At 54.3% G+C, this 17,444-nt stretch overlaps 1 long non-coding RNA gene across 1 annotated transcript; it reads left to right on the top strand.

The window, feature by feature from the left end:
* Nucleotides 1-608: 608 nt before the first annotated feature.
* On the top strand, nucleotides 609-16,155 carry LOC141421757 (uncharacterized). The gene is made up of 4 exons (XR_012446462.1): nucleotides 609-982; nucleotides 3,121-3,264; nucleotides 13,198-13,358; nucleotides 15,561-16,155. It is a non-coding gene; the product is annotated as an uncharacterized lncRNA (long non-coding RNA).
* The last annotated feature ends 1,289 nt before the right edge of the window (nucleotides 16,156-17,444 follow it).

The following is a 17,444-nucleotide window of genomic DNA, read 5'->3' as shown; positions in this document are numbered from 1 at the left end:
CCACCCTACTGACCTCACTGTACCCGAATCTCCTCTTAAAGAAGCTGCCTCCAAATATGGTTGCACACTGAGATTTTGGGGCAGGATATCAGCAAAAGACTGTCCAGCATGACGGGGCCCACCCATCCCCTAATGTCAGATCACCTCGCTTATGGCCATCGAATGGCAGCAGAGAGAGACATGACCAGAGCCAGGAAGTTTAAGAGGGAGAACTCTACACAGGTGAATTCTGTTTCCAACAAACATGTTGGTCCAGCACCAGGACCTGGGAGTTACCATGGGGTTCTGGGCCTCAGTGTCCCCACTGTGCTGTCGGCTCATGATTGGCTTTTTCAGCAGCTTGTGCTGGAGGTGAGGTGAAAGACTCGAAACTCAGTTGAGCATTACTGAGGAGTCTGTGAGTGTGGGTATCTCCACTGGCTCGGTCGCTCCCTAAACCTGGGTGGAGTTATATGATGAGTGACACCCCCTGTGGGTGCCTGGACCATCAGGGGTGACATAGTGAGATTCCTCCCTCCAGGGGATGATGTTCAGCAAAGGGCCAGTGGGTACATGGCCTCTGCAGGTGGACCATGCTGCAACAGCCTTTGTCCTCCCAGATACAGGAGGCAGTGATAGCTTCCCAAAGAAGGCCCCTTTCTGGAGGTCATGGGAATGTGTACAGAACCTGACCTCTTTTGCACACGCGAGGAGGCCCTGATGAGGAGGCAGATGCCAGCCTCCCTCCTCTTGGTGGGCGTGGTCTCTTATTCTGTGGCGGTTGGCTCTGCTGAGCCTTCCCTCCTGGATGAATTTAGGGTGGTCAGCCTGGAGTCTGTCCAGGCCAGGCTGGGGCCTGCAGGGCTCCTGGCCTTTCCCTCCCTCCACCAGCCTCCTTCTGTCCTTGCCTTTGGAACAGCCTCTCCTGAAGTCATTTACATGGATTTGCATACATTGTTTCCCGGAGCCCTGATTGTTTGGGGAGAGGCAGTTTGAATCTTAAGTAAGTATATTCACCTTCTCGGCCTTTTCTCTGCTTCTGCCTCTGTCCCAACCCAGCTGCTGCATTTTTAAACTTCCCGTTATCCTGGTGCCGCGGATGTTGGGGTGTCTATTTTTATTTTTCCTGCCTGGCTTAGCAGCCTTCCTTCTGTGGGAATCTGGGGGCTTGCCAGCCTACCATGGCCCCTGAAAGAGCAGAAAGATTGGATTGTGGATGGTGACACTTGGTTGTCCCTACCACCGGCAGGCATCTGCCACTAACAGGCGAGGCTATGGCAGCACCTGGCCTTTTTCCAGCTCCCAGAAGGGAGAAGACTGTAGGGACAGCCCCAGGGATGGCAGTGCAATGGTGTCTGTGTGTGAGATCCAGTGAGGAAATCCAGGCTCAGAGAAGACCACCATCTACTTAAATGTTGTTGGGGGTGCCATCTTGACCTCCAGAGTTGGGGGTCCTTGAACTTAGCTGGAGGGGCCTCCACTATCTAGCTGTTCCTGGGGCCTCAGAGTCCTGCAGGGGAGTAGAGGGCGTTCGAGGTTATCTTCCGAACTGAGACTGAGGCCCTCAGGGACCTTGTGCTCTGTGCTGGACCAGCCAAGCTGCTTAGACTTAGGCAGTTGACCACCTGCTCTTTCTTCCTTTCTATCTCTGTCCTCCCTCCAGCCCCAGCACACACCTGTCTCTCACCTCCATCTTCAGGTCCACTGTTGGCATGGGCCCACAGCCCTCTCCCTATGGTGCCTCTCCAGCAAGCCTTCCTCCCTCTGCTGCCCTCCGCTGTCCTCCCCTGTGAGCCTACCTTGGGGGCTGAATGTCAGAATCTTATGGTGTGCAGGTCGGGGGAGAAGCAGGGGCCTGGGAGCTGGACTTTGGAAGCCACCTGCTCTGTAACCATGTACTCATCACTCCTCTAACTAGCAGGTGGTTTTCTAGGGTTCCAGGGACCAGTGGAGTACACTAAGCTTAGAGCAGAGTCCCCCAAATACTGGGTCCCTGTCATTACAGCCCTGTGGGCCACTGTGGTGTTAGGACACAGATGTGTAGGAAGTAGGAGAGGAGGGCCTCTGGGAGGCAGCAATCCTGGTGCTGACAGGAAAGGGGGTTCAAGGAGAGGCCACAGAGACCAGTGGCGAGGTCCTGGATTGTGGGGCAGCTAGCTGGGACCCCGTGTCTCACATGGCGTTGAGTGTGCAGATGGGCAGGCCTGGATGGGCTGGTAAGCCCTGTTCAGCATGCATACTGAGGAGCCACGTGCCCGAGAGGCCAGACTCAAAGGCGATACCAGTCTGGCTACTGCTATGGCCACTGGTGGAGGAGCAGGGGCTCCTGGCAGCAGGAGGAGGGTGGGACCAGTGGTGAGATGTAGGGCATATGTGGGCATCAGGGCTCATTGGCCTGAAGGAGGACCTGGCTGAGACTTGGGCAGCCTGGTCCCTGAGTTGCTGCTACATTCTGAACGTACCTGCAGGGCAGAGCGGAGGTTGCACCTGCTTTCCTGTTGGCAGAACATGAGCAAGTCACTTGTTGGCTGACCCCTGTGCAGCCCTTGTGGTTTGGGAGGGAGCCTGTGGCACTTGTGGGTTTCTTCCTATGGGAGTTGCTGAAGGGTTTGCCAGAAGCCTGTGAGGGTAACTTGGGATGGGAGGTGGCTCTCTAGAGTCCCTCCTCCAGGACAGCTTCATCTACCACAGAATTCTGCCATAGCCAGCCATGAGCAGCCCTTGAGTGTGACCTGCAGCACTGGTTCCAGGGGTCTGGGCAGTGTATCCCTGGTGAGACTACACATCCACACTCTGCCCCTCTGTGTCCTCCAAGCTTCTGGAGGCCAGGCTTGTGTGTGTACGCAACAGAGACCAGTCCTCCAGGGGAAGGGAAGGGGAGGCAGCTCTGGCTGGCAGCTGAGGGAAGGAAAGTTGGGGAGGCTCCTGAAAGAGCCAGGGATGCCTTTCAGGGTCCCCAGGGGGTGAATTCTTCCCCATCAAATGGAGAATGCTTAGGAGAGGGTAGAGACCCATCTGTTTCTTGGCCAGGGAGGGTGAGGACCTTGGCCAAGGAGAGGGGCCATGGAGCTGGGCAAGCAAAACTCCATTCCTCCCTTGGGAGGACTCAGTCACTATAGAGTGTGTTCACTCTGTGACCAGGTCTGCAGACACCCTTATCCTGATGAACTGACTCCCAGCACTGAAAGCACAATGTAAGCTCCCGAGCTCGAGCTCCTGCAAATGGATGCTGAGACCAGCTGGTGTCTTTCTCCTTACAAGGCCTCTGATCAGAAGGGACTTCAGGTAGGACTGTCATGGCTTCTTACGTGGGATTCCCCACAGGGCCTGGGTTTGCCTGTGCTCTCTAAGGAGGCCTGGAAGACCTATCCTGTGGGCAATGGGTGGGACCATGGGCCACTGAGAGCACTGGTGAGCAAGCCCTTCTGTTGTTTTTTTTTTTTCAGTACTGGGGTTTGAACTCAGGACCTTGTGCTTGCTAAGCAAGCACTCAACACTTGAGCCACACCTCCAGCCCTCTCAACCCGGCCTGCTGACCCTGCACACCCATTTGGATTTCACTTGTGGTTTACATGCATCCATGTGCAAAGTCAGGGCAGGCTAATTGTCTTTCTTTAAATTGTGCTAAAACACCCATCTTGAACAAGGCATGGAGGTAACACCTATAATTCCAGCACTTGGAGGCTGAGGCAGGAGTATCATAAGTTTGAGGCCTGCCTGGGTTACATAGTAAACCTTGTCTCAAAATAAAACAAAGCCAAGCGAAGCAGAGCAGAGCAAACCACACCGACTGCGTGCATCCTACACTTACCACATTAAACGCGCAGTTCGGTAGCATTAATGCCCAGTGTTATGCACTCCTTGCCACCCTCTGTCCCTAGAGCTCGTCCCGTTGTGTGGAACAGAAACTCTGTCCACATCGAACATGAACTCCCCAGCCCCTTCCCAGCCCCTGGCAGCCATGCCATTCCATTTCCGACTGAATTTGTTCCAGGGACCTTGTACAGGCGGAATCACACAGCATTTTTCTTCCTGTGCCTGGCTGATTTCACTGAACATAGCGTCCACCCCGTGGTAGCCTGCAGGATTTCCTTCCTCTTTAAGACTGAATAAGGTTCCGTTGTATGGATGGACCCGCTGTGTTTATCCAGCAGTGGACCCTGGGTTGCTTCCATTCTTGGGCCGCTGTGAACGATGCTGCTATCCCATGGGTGCGTCTGAGCCACCTGCTCCATTTCTGCTGGGAAGTGGATTGTGGTGATCCTACGTGTTGCATGTTGAGGATCCGCTATCCCATTTGCCACAGCGGGTGTTTTGTTGTGCGTCCCCCTGGTGGCACACGAGACTCGCAGTTTCTCCACATCCTTGCCAGCTCTCCTCACTCTCTGGTTTTGGTAGCAGCCCTCCAGTGGGTGTGGAGTGGCCTCTTATTATGACTGGTTTGCATTTCTCTATTGGTTAGCGATGTGGTGCTCTCTTCTTGGCTCATTGGAGAAACGTCTGGTCAAGTCCTTTGCCCATCTTTGAATCGGGTTACTTGCTTTCTTGAGGAGTTGTGTGGGCTGTTCCTTGATCTTCCTTTCCAAGGGGACCAGAGTTGCATGGAACCAGGTATGGCACACTTTGTGACAGTAGACATGGCAGGGGTGGCAGTGCCCATGACAGGGAGGGTGATGCCTGTGACAGGCCCAGTTATGGGGGAGGGAGGATAGGGCTGTTGTTGATGCTGGTTGGACTGGGGAGACGTGACTCACTGACCAGGCTTCTCCAGACTCATTCCTCAGGAGCTCTGTATGCAAGATGGGGAGGAACACAGGGCCCTGCAGCTGTCATCAAGTCAGGGGACAGGACAGGCAGGGGAGGGAGTATGTATTAAGAGCCGGCTCAGGAGCTGATCCCTTTGGCTTGGGAAGAAATTATAAACTATTCTATCAAGCATGGTTATTGACTGAGACTGAGACCAAATCTGACATTCATCCACCTGCATTTGACATTAAGGAACAATCTAGCAGCTGGGATTTGCATAAATCTCACAGGGGTGAGGGAGGGGCATCAAACACTCTGGCAGAGAGGACAGCTGCTCCCTCTGGCTGCTGGCAATGACTGTGGTGGAGGGTGTCACCCGGAAAGAGCACAGGTGGCTAGGGCAGGGGTTTCTGCTGCCCCTGGGCATACAGCAGGAGGGCATCACCACCCTAGGAACATATGGTCTGGTTGGGGGGGTACCCATGAGTGGTTCCCCTGTAGATACTCTTCAGGATGGGGGTCCCTCACCCTGAGACCATAAGGCCTGCCCCAGAGCAGGTCTCCTGGAGGGACAGGGAGCAGGAGTACCTGGGCATCTCATTAGCCCTGCCCCTCTGTGGCCTCTCTCCCCTTGCTCCCCGACAGGGTCTTTCAGGCCCCTGATCCCCTGCTACTACCTCTTGTTCTGGCCTCCCCATTCCACAGCCCACCTTCCCTGCAGGTCTGTTCATTCCACCCCTTTCCTTCCTTGATGGAATGTCCACACCACCTTCCTAGGCTCCCAGTCCTTTAGGGACCTCCAAGGTTCCCACCGCAGAACCTGAGCTCTCGGACCCAAGTCTGCATCCCAGTACTGGAGGGTGGCCCTCATTCTGCCCAGCTCCTGGCATGTGCTACTGTGATACCATGTCTGCAAGAGATAGATGGTGCCCAGATGGGAGGACTGCTCCTGAGGGCAAGGGCTTGGGGGGTGGGAGCCAGAGGGCCCCAGCAATCTACAGAAACAGTCTGTGAGGGCCTCAAGGCCTTGGCTGTCAGGATGGAAGTCCAGGTAAGGGTTCTGGGCCAGTGGGAGGAGGGGGAATAGAGGGGAGACAAGAGGTGCAGAGAGAGCCCAGGCAGGACACGATGGGACTGGGCAGTTGGGTCTCTCCAGCCTGCCCAGGCACTGGAGGGAGGGAGAGGGCCTGGCAGAGCCCTCCTGAGTACCTGTCACTGGCAGCTGGCTCATGTACAGCTGGGATCAGGAGCATGTCCCGTTTATGTCCTGCCCCTGACTCTAAGGCAAAGCCGGGCAGAGGTCTCCTCCTTCTGATGCAGTGAGTGGCCCAGAGTCAGAACTCTGTGGTCCATGCCTAACAAGTTGAGGAGTCCTGTCTGCCTGCACCCCCCAGCTGGGCTCTGTGGCCCCGTGGATGCAGTGTTGAGCAGCATGGTCCCCACAGGATCGAAATCACCCTCTTTGTTTCTTTCACAGTCCCAAGTAGCACAGAGCGGTCACTTAATGAAGCCAGAGGTGCAGTGGCTGCTCTCGATCAGAGGGCTCTGGGCTGTATGCAGCAGAGGAAAGTCTATTTTCCTCTTCAGTTCAGTTCAGCGAACAGGTATTGAGCACCTACCATGAGTCTTCACTGCTGAGTCCAGCAGGTGCCGGCCAGGCTGGGAAGGAGCTGAACTTGTCTCCCTGTTCTTCATTCACTGTCCATTTAGCAAGGCCATGCTGGGCTGGTGGCCTGTGGACTTCATCTCATTCAACATGCATGCCATCCAGCAGGGCTCAGGAAGCTTAAGGAATTTGAGCTCAGCCAGAGTAGAAGATTTGGCCGAATCCCCGACTCCAGAGTCCTGGCACATTGGCGAGCCAATACATTCAGGGCAGAGTGGGTCAGCAAGGGCACCCGTGGCAGAGGGGACCTTGCTTTTTCTCCATGGTAACAGCAGCAGCTGATGTGGGCACAAATGGAGGTGGGCTTGGTGTGTGGGCGTTGCCTGTGTTTCTGTGTTCCCTCCTCACACTGGGTGGAGACATTATTTCCCTGTGAGGGACAGGTTTCCCCATCTTTCACGCCAGAAAGGGGTGGAGCTGAGTGCCAAGCAACTGTGGCTCACCCCAGGCAGATGTCCTCTCCAGGGCCCAGGACAGAGCCTGGGCCTATATCTAGGTGTCCTGGACTCCTGTTCGAGTTTGGGGAGGGCAGGGGCTGCAGGGTTTGTTTTCCACCCTTTGCTGCCCCACCACTCAGAGCCCACTTCTTCTAGTACCCTGTCTGATCTGTTGATAGCCCAAGGCTTCCATGCTGACATTGCAGGGTAAAGCAAGGTCATAGATCACAGGCAGCTGCTTCCATGGGCTCTTTTGTCTGTCCCCTGGGCACTAGGGTCAGCGCAGCCATCAACAAGGCAGCCCATCCCTGGTGACGTGTACTTGTGCCAAGTCTGAGTGGGGCACTGGGAGGCTGGTAGAAGGTTCTTTAGGTTCCCCCAGCTAGAAAGAGGGGAGACTCTCTGAGAGGGCACAACTGGACACATCCATCCATCCCTCATCCAACTATCCCTTCCTCTCCTATCCCTCTATCCTTCTTCCTTTCCTCCATCCATCCATCCATCTTTCTTTCTATCCATCAGTCTTCCAGCCATCCACTCATCCATCCATCCGTCCATCTTCCTTCTTTCCTTTCATTCATCTTTCTTCCTTCTACCCATACATCTAGTTTTCATTCTTCGCACAACTGCCCTTCACATGTGATCAAGTGCTCATGGGTGAGACCAGCAGACCAGCCATGCAGACAGCACCACAGGTGGAGGCAGACAGGCTAAGGGGAAGAATGTACTCACCGGTCAGCGTTGTCAGTGTGTCTGCACTTGCACTTGGGGCAAGGAGGAGAGGGGAGAGTGCTCAGGGTAGGTGGTGAGGTTGCTGGCTACTTTCGAGCTGGCTCCAGGGTGTGGACAGCTAGTGCTAGAGCCCCTTGGCCTGTGGCCATGGCAGCAACCCAGCAACCTGACTCTGGGTCAGTACCTGGGAACAAGACCTCTGTCTCTAAACTAACTCTGAGTCTCTCAGCCTCCTGAGCCCTGAGTTTCACCTGTGAGGTGGGTGTAGGGCTGAGGCAGGTGCCATATAGATGTGAACCGTCCTATTGCTCTCTGCTGTGAGCTCTCAAACAGCCTGAGGGTTGGTCACATGGCTACTCTGTGCCTCAGTTTCCTCATTTGGCAAATACTTACTAGCCTGTTCATTCATTCACTCATTCGTTAACCTGCTATGTGCTGGGGCTACTGTTGACCCTGACACATGCTTGTCTACCTAGGGTAGTCAAGTCCACAGATAATTACCCAGCAGAATATCTGTGTCAACAGTCCATCTTAAATGAGTCACCACAGGGCACAGCAGGCAAAAGGAGCAGCAGCTTCAAAGGCAAGGAGCTGAGGGGAGCTACGAGCTTCCTGTTATTCCAGGTAAGGCCTAGGTCAGAGGTGGGATTGGGCTGTTTAGAATTTTAAAGCGGCCAGCGTAGGTCTGAGGCTTTCTAGAAACACCCAAGGCTGGCCTTAGGGCAGGAGCTGGGAGCCCCCTGGTGATTCCCCTCCAGACCTGTTCCCCAGGGGGTCTGCTGGGCCCCAGTTCAGCTGCCATGGAGCCTGCAGTAGCTTGAACTAGAGCTTGTGTTTACAGAGGCCCAATCAGGTGTGGACCTGCACCAAGGATGCATGGATCCCATGGTGCCCAGAGTGAATCGCTGCAGGGGAAGCTCACCCCTCTCCCAACCTGGGTCAAGCGATCCTAGAGGGCAGAAAGGGGACAAAACGTTTTCTGAGCTGAGCACCCAGCAGGCTGCCCACTCCACCACCTTCCCCACGTTTTGCCGACCATAGCCAGGCCATAGGCCAGCACCCATCATCCACTGGCTTCCCCATGAATGAACCAGACTCACAGATGGGCCTGAGTCTTCTCTGCTGGCCCTGAAGGCCAAGGAAAAGCAGTGGGGGAGATGGGAGCCCCAGGCTGAGACCACCCCTCTCCACATTCCGTGAAAAACAAGACAGGATGTGCAGAATGGAGGTAGGTGTCATTCCTGACCATATGTGGTCAGGGTGAGACACCAGCTGGGTGGGTGATGAGGCCTGTTTCTGGATGGGGGATGGGGGAAACAGGGGGCACTTGGTGGCAGCAGGACATCAGGTGCTTTCAGGGTCCCTGTCCAGGTCTTTTCATTCACATCATCTCCTGAGATTGAAGACAAGGCCTTTCCCCACTCACAGGTCACATCCTCCCAAGACAGGCTGCTTCCCACAGCTCAGAACTTCCCAGGGTCGAGGCCCGGAGTGGCTCAAGGGATGAGTAGATGTTTGGTTTATGCCTTGTCGGGTCATGCACTTGTGTACCCAGGAAGCTGGGCAGTGGAAGCCATGGTGTCCTCCCCTTCCATGAGCATCTTCCTTGACGTGGGTCTAAGAGTGTGTGAGTCCTGTGTGGAGTGGGCAGGTAGCTGGTGACTCAGATGTGGGGAGCATGAGGTACCTCCCCTAGTGCCTCCCACAGCATCATGCTGGTGTCCCTGACATGATGTCTTAAGTTAGAGACCATCATCCACTGCTGCTATCTAGCTTACTGTCACCATGACACCCATAGCCTGCTGTCACCACTACCCCTCTGACACTCCAGCCAACCCTGTCACCTCCATGGTCACCATCATGTTCAAAGTCCCTAATCTAGATCTTTCACCCTGCTGGCAACACGAGCCTGACTGTAACCATCACAACCTTCAAACACATCACCACTACTCACTGTCACCATTCTCGGACTCATAGGATCACCAGGAGTGCCACTGTGGATCCAGGCTGTTGGGGGCATAGCTTCAGGTCCTGGGTGAGCAGAGAGAGGCTGAGACCAGAGACCAGGTCTCCAGGGATCGCCAGGCTGGCACACAGCAGGGAGTGTTGGAAGGGTTTCCAGAACAGTGGGACTTGGAGTAGAGGGTGGGCTGGGGTAGGGTTGCCAGATAAAATACAGGCAACCCAGTTAAATTTGAGTTTTAGGTGAGTAGCGAGTAACTTTTGAGTATAAGAATATCCTAAATACTGCATGGAACACACTTACACTAAAAATATCTAATTGGTTGTTTTTCTGAAATTCAAGTTCAACTGGACATTTTGTATTTAGCTGGTGGCTCTGGCTGGGGGGAGAGATGGATGCTTGGACCTGAGAGCAGGAGCCAAGATAGGCTTCTAGACCCCAGATAAGTCTGCAAGGTCCCAAGAAGCCCCTTTCCACACCTGCCCAGCAGTGGAGGCTGGCCAGGGATGGTCCCTGGAACTTCTCTGGCCAGTGCTGAGTGCTTCTGGAACCTGAGCTGGCAACTGAAGAGCAGGCTACTGTGGAAAGTCTGACGCTGAGGGAGGCCAAGGTCTAAGGGTGGGGAGGTCTGAGTGGAGCAGCTGACTTTTAGAATCACGAAGCCAGATGCTCAGAAGCCTCACATGGTGGGGTCATCAGAGTTTCCAATTTGTTAAGGTGACTTAAAAGCTCTGTAACAGAAAGGCAGATAAAATAAGCAGCAAGAAAACACCCAGCCCCAGGGCCCCACATCTGTGGGTAGTGACTTCTCCCATCCTGCATCCTGTGGACCCAGGGAAGTGGAGCCCATCGTGACAGTCACCTGTCTGTCATGTGCATTGTCAGCCAGCAGCACACATTCACACGTGACAGTGCACACGGGGGTATGCCACCTTTTCACAGAGAGCGAGTATTGTATGGCGTGGACATTTCACAGGGAAGCTGGGACTCAGCTGCCTATCCCCCTGAGTTTCTGACAAGGTTTGCTCTGGTGTGGGCTTATGTATGCAACTAGGGATGTCTTTGACAGGGATCCTTCTGGGGAGAGCCGGGGGAGGGCCCAGGAGGTCTGAACTCTGTCTGTAATATTTTATTTCTGAAACAAAATAAGATTGGAGGCAGAATGTTAAAATTTGATAATGCCAAGTGGTGACTTGATAATGGTTGTATTTAATAATGTCACAGGGGTGCATGTGTGGGGCCTTGTTTAAAATATTTTACAGGACATTTTCAACTATACCATTCCCCTCCTCCCACACTGTACAGTCATTTCCTCCTGTTTCTTGGCCTGACTGGGCAAATAGCATTCTGTTTTACAAAGGTAGGGTCAAACTGTACCCGTTTGTCTGCGATGGCCTTTCTCGCTGCTCAGGACCTGTGGGCTGCAGGTCCGCAGGAAGGAGCCTCTTGCTTTGTGAGGCGGGGATGATGAAACTCCCTACATTGTAAATGCTTAGGGCTAGGGTTGCCATGTTTAGCAAAGAAAAATACAGGACACCAGGTAAACTTGACCTTCAGATAAACAGCAGAGTTTTAATTAAAAGACAGTCTTGTGCGATATTTGGGACACAATTATACGAGAATATTTTTGTCACTTTTGTGGTAGAAGGTTAATCTTGCCCAGAGGAAGGCTTATCCGCTCTCTCTCCCTGTTCCTCAGAGGTCACCTCTTTGCCTTGGTTTATCTTGCCTGATAAAGCTGTGATTTCCAGAGGGCCTTGGCCAGGCTGCAGCAGCTCAAAGAATGGGTGAAGACCCAGATTTGCCCTCGGTGGTCACCCACACCTAGGGGACAGGCCCCAGGCCCCAGTGAGCTGGGGGAGCCCCGGGTTGGTGGGGGTGCTCTGTGTTCTCACACATCCTTGCAGGGAGATTAGGTGCTGTTCTCATCCCTCTGAGGAGGAGAGCAGGGGAGTTCTTGCTGGCTTCTCTTGGGCTCTGGTCTATAGCTTTTGTCCTTGGCCAAGTTCAGCCTTTAAGCTTTACCATAAAAAACCACAGCCATAAGCCCGTGTCCTGTGAGCCCTCTAGGGACTTATCAAACCTGACGTGGCCTTGCAGCTGATATCAGAAGTGAGAGCAAAGGCTGGGGGTCCTGATCCTTGCATCATTTATTTGAGGCTCAGAGGCCACTGCGTGTCCTTCCTTGACCTAGCCGTGTTACTTGGTTTGGTTCAAGCGTTCCCCAGCTCTCCACTCCTTCTGGTCCTGCTTCCACCCCTAGAAACTGTTCCTCCCTTCCTGTCTCCTCCCTGCTCGGGGCCCTCACCTGCAGTGTAGGGTTAGGGATGCTGAGCCACTTCCAGCTTCCATAGGTTTGTCCCCAGTAACTCTAGCTGATTCCCCATGGAAGGGCTGGCTCTGTCCCCAGGCAGCTCTTTCTTCCACTAAGCAGCTTATCCCAGCACTTTGCTTGAGGTAGCCTTGCCCAGCAGAGTACAAGGCAACCCTCCCAGAGAGGCAGACAAAGGGATCAAAGCTGTAGGAAAAACAGTGCTGGTGATGACCTGTGTGGTCAGGGAGGAGTCACCCTGGCCAAACTGCTGACGAAATTACCGCACCTGTTGCTGGTGCCCTGGGCATACCCCTGTGGAAAACACAGAGCCCTGTGTCCTCTGCTCTCTCTGTGTGTGGTTTGCACAAAGGCCAAGGAGTTGTGGTTTACTGAGATGGTACACCCCTCTTCTCAGTGACCAGAGCAGCAGTCAGCAGAGGGCCTGGAAAGGACCACCTTCTGGCTGGAGATGGCTCTGGGGGGTGAAGAGGAGGAGCTGCTGCAAGGATGAGGGAGTTGGGGGTCAGTAGATCTACGAAGGTCCTGGTGAGCAGGAAGACCCTGGCCAAGCTGTCTGCTTGGAGGAAAGCCTGCAGGGCCTGCAAGTACAGGGCGGGCACAGGGTATCCACAGAGTTTGATCAGCCATGGTGGGGACGTGGTGAAGGGCGGCCTTCCGCAGGCCTTGGTGGCAGCCCTGTGCCTCTCCCCTGGCTGTGGTGAGAAGGCAGGGCGAGAGCATCCTTTGAAAACACTGCAGAGTAGAGAGGATGGTGTCCAGCAGAAGAGCAGACCTCTGCAAAAGACAGAAACAGGCAGAAACCCCCAAGACGCATGATGCTGTTGGTGGGACCGTGAAGCAGGTCAGAGCTGGGCAGAGAGGGCTGAGGGTGGTGGAGGATTCGAAGGAATCATGCCTGGGGCTGACAGATCAAGACCCATGCTGGGGCCAGCCATGTGGAGGGATGTTGTCACTAAGGCATGGAGATGCATGGACCCTCCAGCTCCAAACTAGGAGACAGAGACCAAAGACAAGGGCCGTAGGGGCGACCTGAAGCTGTAGATGGCTCCTGGGAGCAGCTGAACATCTGAACAGAAGGCGTTTACACGTGGGAACCAACTCAAGTCCTGAGCACACACACGTGTAGGCGTGCTGACTAGGGAAAGAATCGAACATGCTGGTGTGTCTTCACAACGAATTCAATAAATATCTGTCCATGCTTCTGAGCAGACATTGGCTCCTCCAATTTCTCCTTTGTGAAACTGAACAGTCGGGAACAAGTTGGAGCAGATCTGTGGTGTTAGAGGAACAGATCACATCGGGTCTGATTCTGAGTCCTGCGGTTTTTATGTTTGGACAGCTGTGGTGCCATCTCCAGAGGAGGCCAGCCTGGACTCGCCTGGGCATGTAACTTGGGAAGGGCCCTGGACACTGCCTGGGATAGAAGATTTACAGTGCACCTGGTTTTCAAGGTGACCTTGCAGTTGGACATGCAGTTTTCTGGAAAAGATAATTTCTGAGGTAACCGTTTGTCAAGGGATTTAATTAAATGCAATTGCTACTGTTGGGGCCAGCTTGGCTATTTTCCTGGGATTTACTGTGTCTGGTATTTGCCTTGGTTTCCCCACTCTGCGTCTACAGGCAGCTTTCTACTAGCTCTGCAAAGTTGCAAGCCTCCAGCTAGCTCTGCAGTGTTTCCTGTAAGTGTGACCGCATTCTGTAAGGGGTTGGGGAACAAAATCTGTAAGTATTTAACCCAGCTCCTGACACAGATCGGAGCTCAGGGCGTTGAGAAATTATCTCCCCTGAGTCCACTAGCATAATAAACTCCCTGCTTCCTGTGAAAATGGTCTCGGTGACTTTGTTTCCCTCGTTGTTTCTCACAACACTACAGTGCATTTTTTTAAAAACAGAAAAAGCTAAGCCTAGAAAAAAAAAATGATAACCGTGAGTTCCTAATCCTTGGGCTGCTCCTACTTCTCGTATCGGACTTTGTTGTTGCCATTGAGAATGTGTCACTTTCTACAGAAAAGTGCTCGAGACAAAAAGATCATTGCTCATTTACTTGTCCTTAACTTATTAATTCATTAGACATGTAGTGATTTCTTTGCTCCTTCCTGTACACTGTAGAATACAAAGCAGGACAGACTTCTTGATGTGTTCAGCTGCAGGCAGCAGAGCTGACAGGATGGCAGTGACCTCCTGGGGCCAGGAGTCCTGGGGAGGTGATGTCCATGCCAAGGGTTGGAACCTGAGCTGGGATTTTGGGAAGACTGCACCCCACTGCTGGGAGAAGACCTCTCAGCTTAGGACCTCCGTGAGTCCCTTTGCACAGGGATGGTCTCCCTGTGAGCTGATGGTGCCATGGAGGGGAGGGATGGCCAGGTGAGAAGGGAGTAGAGGACCTTGTCATCTTCCAAGAGCTGTGCCTGTGTCAGCCCTTCCCCTCCTGAGGCTCCTTTGGGCACAGAGGAGCCTGGCGTGGTCCCTGGGGCAGGTGCCAGGGAGGCCTTCTGGAACCACGTACTCACTAGCAGTCCCTTGGGGAAGCAGAGGGAGCAGTGGACAGAGAGCCCAAGAGCCAAGATGGGCCCTCATAGCCTTTGCTCACCTTCATGCACCACTTCTTGGTGGCCAGTTGTGTGCTGGGCACTGGGCAGCCACATGACCGAGGCAGATGTGGCCCTGGTCCCAGGCTTCCAGTGTCAGCGGGACAAGCTTGACTCTCCAGGGCTATCCTCTTCCACCACAACCCAAGCAGCTCTCCCCCTTTCCCCTCCCAGTTCTCAGCTAAGTTGCCCTTGAGCTTGAGGCTCTGCCCACCGGTCTGGGCCAGGTATCTTCCTTGGGCTGGTGTGTGATGTGTGGTGTCTGCAGTACCCTGTGCCTTGGGGCGCAGGCTGCAGGGACTGCCTCAAGTTCCCAGGCCCACCCAACCTCCCCATTTTGCCTTCTGCGTGTGGTGAATAATGGGTGGCAGTGGCTCTGGGAAACTTCCTAAACCTCAAATCCTCCCATGCATGCAGCCTCACCTCCACTATGGTCCTCTGCCCGGTTGAAGCCTTGGGGAAGAGGCTGGGGATGGAGGCCACCAGCTTGTCCTTGAAGGCTGCGTGGGTCTGTCCCACAGCTCAGGGCTTCTGTGGGTGCTTGGGGAGCTATGGATGGGGTGACCTGGGCACAGTGAGCTCCCCTTCTGCTGTCTCTGCCACTGTTGTCACCTGGCTGGCTGTGCGTGAGGCTTCTCTGCGTTACTGTAACCACAACAAAGTGAATAAAGGCAGGGAGAATAGAGGACATCAGCACATTTGCAAGCCGCTTGATCTGGGCAAGAACAAAGGCTTGACAACAATAGCATTTGTGGGAACAAGAGAAGCCAGACGTGTGGCAATAGATGTGCACAATTGTCACACGACTGCCCACAGCACCCCCTGAGAGCGTGATGCTCGACTCGGGAGGGAGTGGATGAAAGACAGCACTAGTGAACGAAGCAGCTGATGACTGTTGTTGGGGAAGGGACAACTTTGGGAGCTTCAGGGTCCTTCCTCCTGGAGCTGGCCATCCAGAGGCCTCCTTTAGGCCCCTCCTGATGCTGTGCCCTGTCCACCTCCTGGTAGACAGTGTTGGTAGCCATCACTCTGTCCTGGCACTTGGTATGACACCAGGCGATATGCCCACCACCTCGTGTGAATTGGGGCCACCAGCCTTCATTTCATTTCACAGGTGAGGAAACTGCATCTGGCCAGGGTGAGCGACTCCTCGGTCCTGAAACCACAAAGATGGAGACGGGGCGGGGGTCCTGCACGCGGGATCTGAAGGCTCTCGGGAACCGGATTCGGAGGCAGAAAGCGGCAAACATACTTCGAGATGCTTTGCACACCATGAGCTCCGACTGCTCGGATTTCACGAGGTACAAGTAGGGGCCAGCAGGAGCTTGCCAAGGCTGGCCCAATACAGTGGTTTCGGGCTTTCCTGGGGGTTTGGTGGGTGGCAGTCCAGAGCTCCTTGAGGGAAAGCATTCTGCTCTGTGGCTCACTCCACCTCCCTTTGCTGGAAACTGCCAGACTCTTGAGCTCTCTGATCCTCCTTTTCTACCTCTGCTGAGTGGACCTCCCTGTGCAGAGCATTTAGCAAGGCTGAACAAGGCCCCACGGAGCCACGGACAGTGGACAATGACAAGACCTCTGCTTGTGCTCATTCTATGCACCCCGCTGCCCACTGTGCCTCCTGTGCACCTCTTGGGGGGATGGCTGGAGACAAGCCATCTGTGTCCTTGCTGGTTTAATCCCTGTAAAGTTCTCAACCATGGAGGATGCTACTTTTTTTGTTTTTGTTTTTGTTTTTGAGACGGGGTCTTGCTATGTAGCTCAGTCTAGCCTCAAACTCACAACCTTCCTGCCTCAGCCTCATGAGTGCTAGGATTACAGGAATGTGCCACAGGATGCTATGTTTGTAGAAAAGGGACACTGAGAGTCACAGTAGCTGCCTAGTTCTTGATCTCAAGTATGGACCCCCGACAGTGATGTCAGAAAGAAGAGGCACACAGATCGCCCTAAGCATGCTTGGGCACAGACTCAGGCCTTTGCCTCCTTCTCTGCTGAGTCCGCATTGACTCCCTGACTGCTCTTGCTGGCCATCGACTTGACTGGTGAGACACACAGGGGTGGGGTCGTGTGGCAGGCAGGGAAGCAGGGAGCAGGGACTGGTCTTAGCTGTACCTCTGAAATATTCCTCTCTGGAATAGATTTGGGAGGGATGAGGTCTGGCCTGCTTGGTTCATGCTGGACAGCCCTGGGGAAGGTCATTCCTTCCCAGAGACTTGAAGGCCCCATAGGGAAATTGGGATGATAGGAGGGGCTAGGCCCTGGGGCTGCCTCCAACTGGAGACAGCAGCTGTGGGCCCCCAGTGGCTGGGGAGAGGAGGGATTGAGCAGTGTGTGGCCAGGTTGGACCTGGGTGTCATGGTCCAGGCCTGGATGTCACTTATGGTGGCAGCTCTTCCCTTAGTGCCACATATGGTAGTTCAGCTCATGGGCCTTGCCCAGAAATGAGGGGGCAGCTGGGGTGTAAAGCCCCATAGGCTGGGCCCCTGCAGACCCATCCGAGCTGCTGAGTGGTCCTGTGAAGAGGATCACTGCTGTCTGAAGACGCCTCCTTCCCCGCTTAGGCAGGAGGGAAGAGGAGGTGATGGTGTCCAGGCACCTGCAGGATCCTAGAAGCTCTGACCTCTTTACTTGCTCATCAGCACGGCAAGGCAGGCCACACTGCCCCTTGTCACAGAAAGAAGCCTGGGCTGGAGCCCACAGACCCGTGTGGTGGTGCTGAGATCCACATGGCCCCCAGGTCAAGGCTTCCTTTTCTACTCTCCCTGGGACTTGGCTAAGGGAGTTCAGTGCAGGAGGGGCCCCAAACCTCTGAGCTGTGATGAGGGAGAGTGAGGCTCCATGGCAGGTGCCTTTGGATGGGCACCTGAAACCCTTTGGAGGGTTTCCTGAGGTGAATGGGTGTGTGGGTGGGGACAGCACCATGGCAACCAGCAAATCAGGGAGAGGTCTCAGACACATTCATAATCTGTACTTTCAGGAGCTAAACAGAGCCAGGACTGGA

The sequence above is a fragment of the Castor canadensis genome, chromosome 3, assembly GCF_047511655.1.
Source record: "Castor canadensis chromosome 3, mCasCan1.hap1v2, whole genome shotgun sequence".
NCBI classification, from domain to species: Eukaryota; Metazoa; Chordata; class Mammalia; order Rodentia; family Castoridae; genus Castor; species Castor canadensis.
This window is presented reverse-complemented; position numbering and strand designations above follow the sequence as displayed.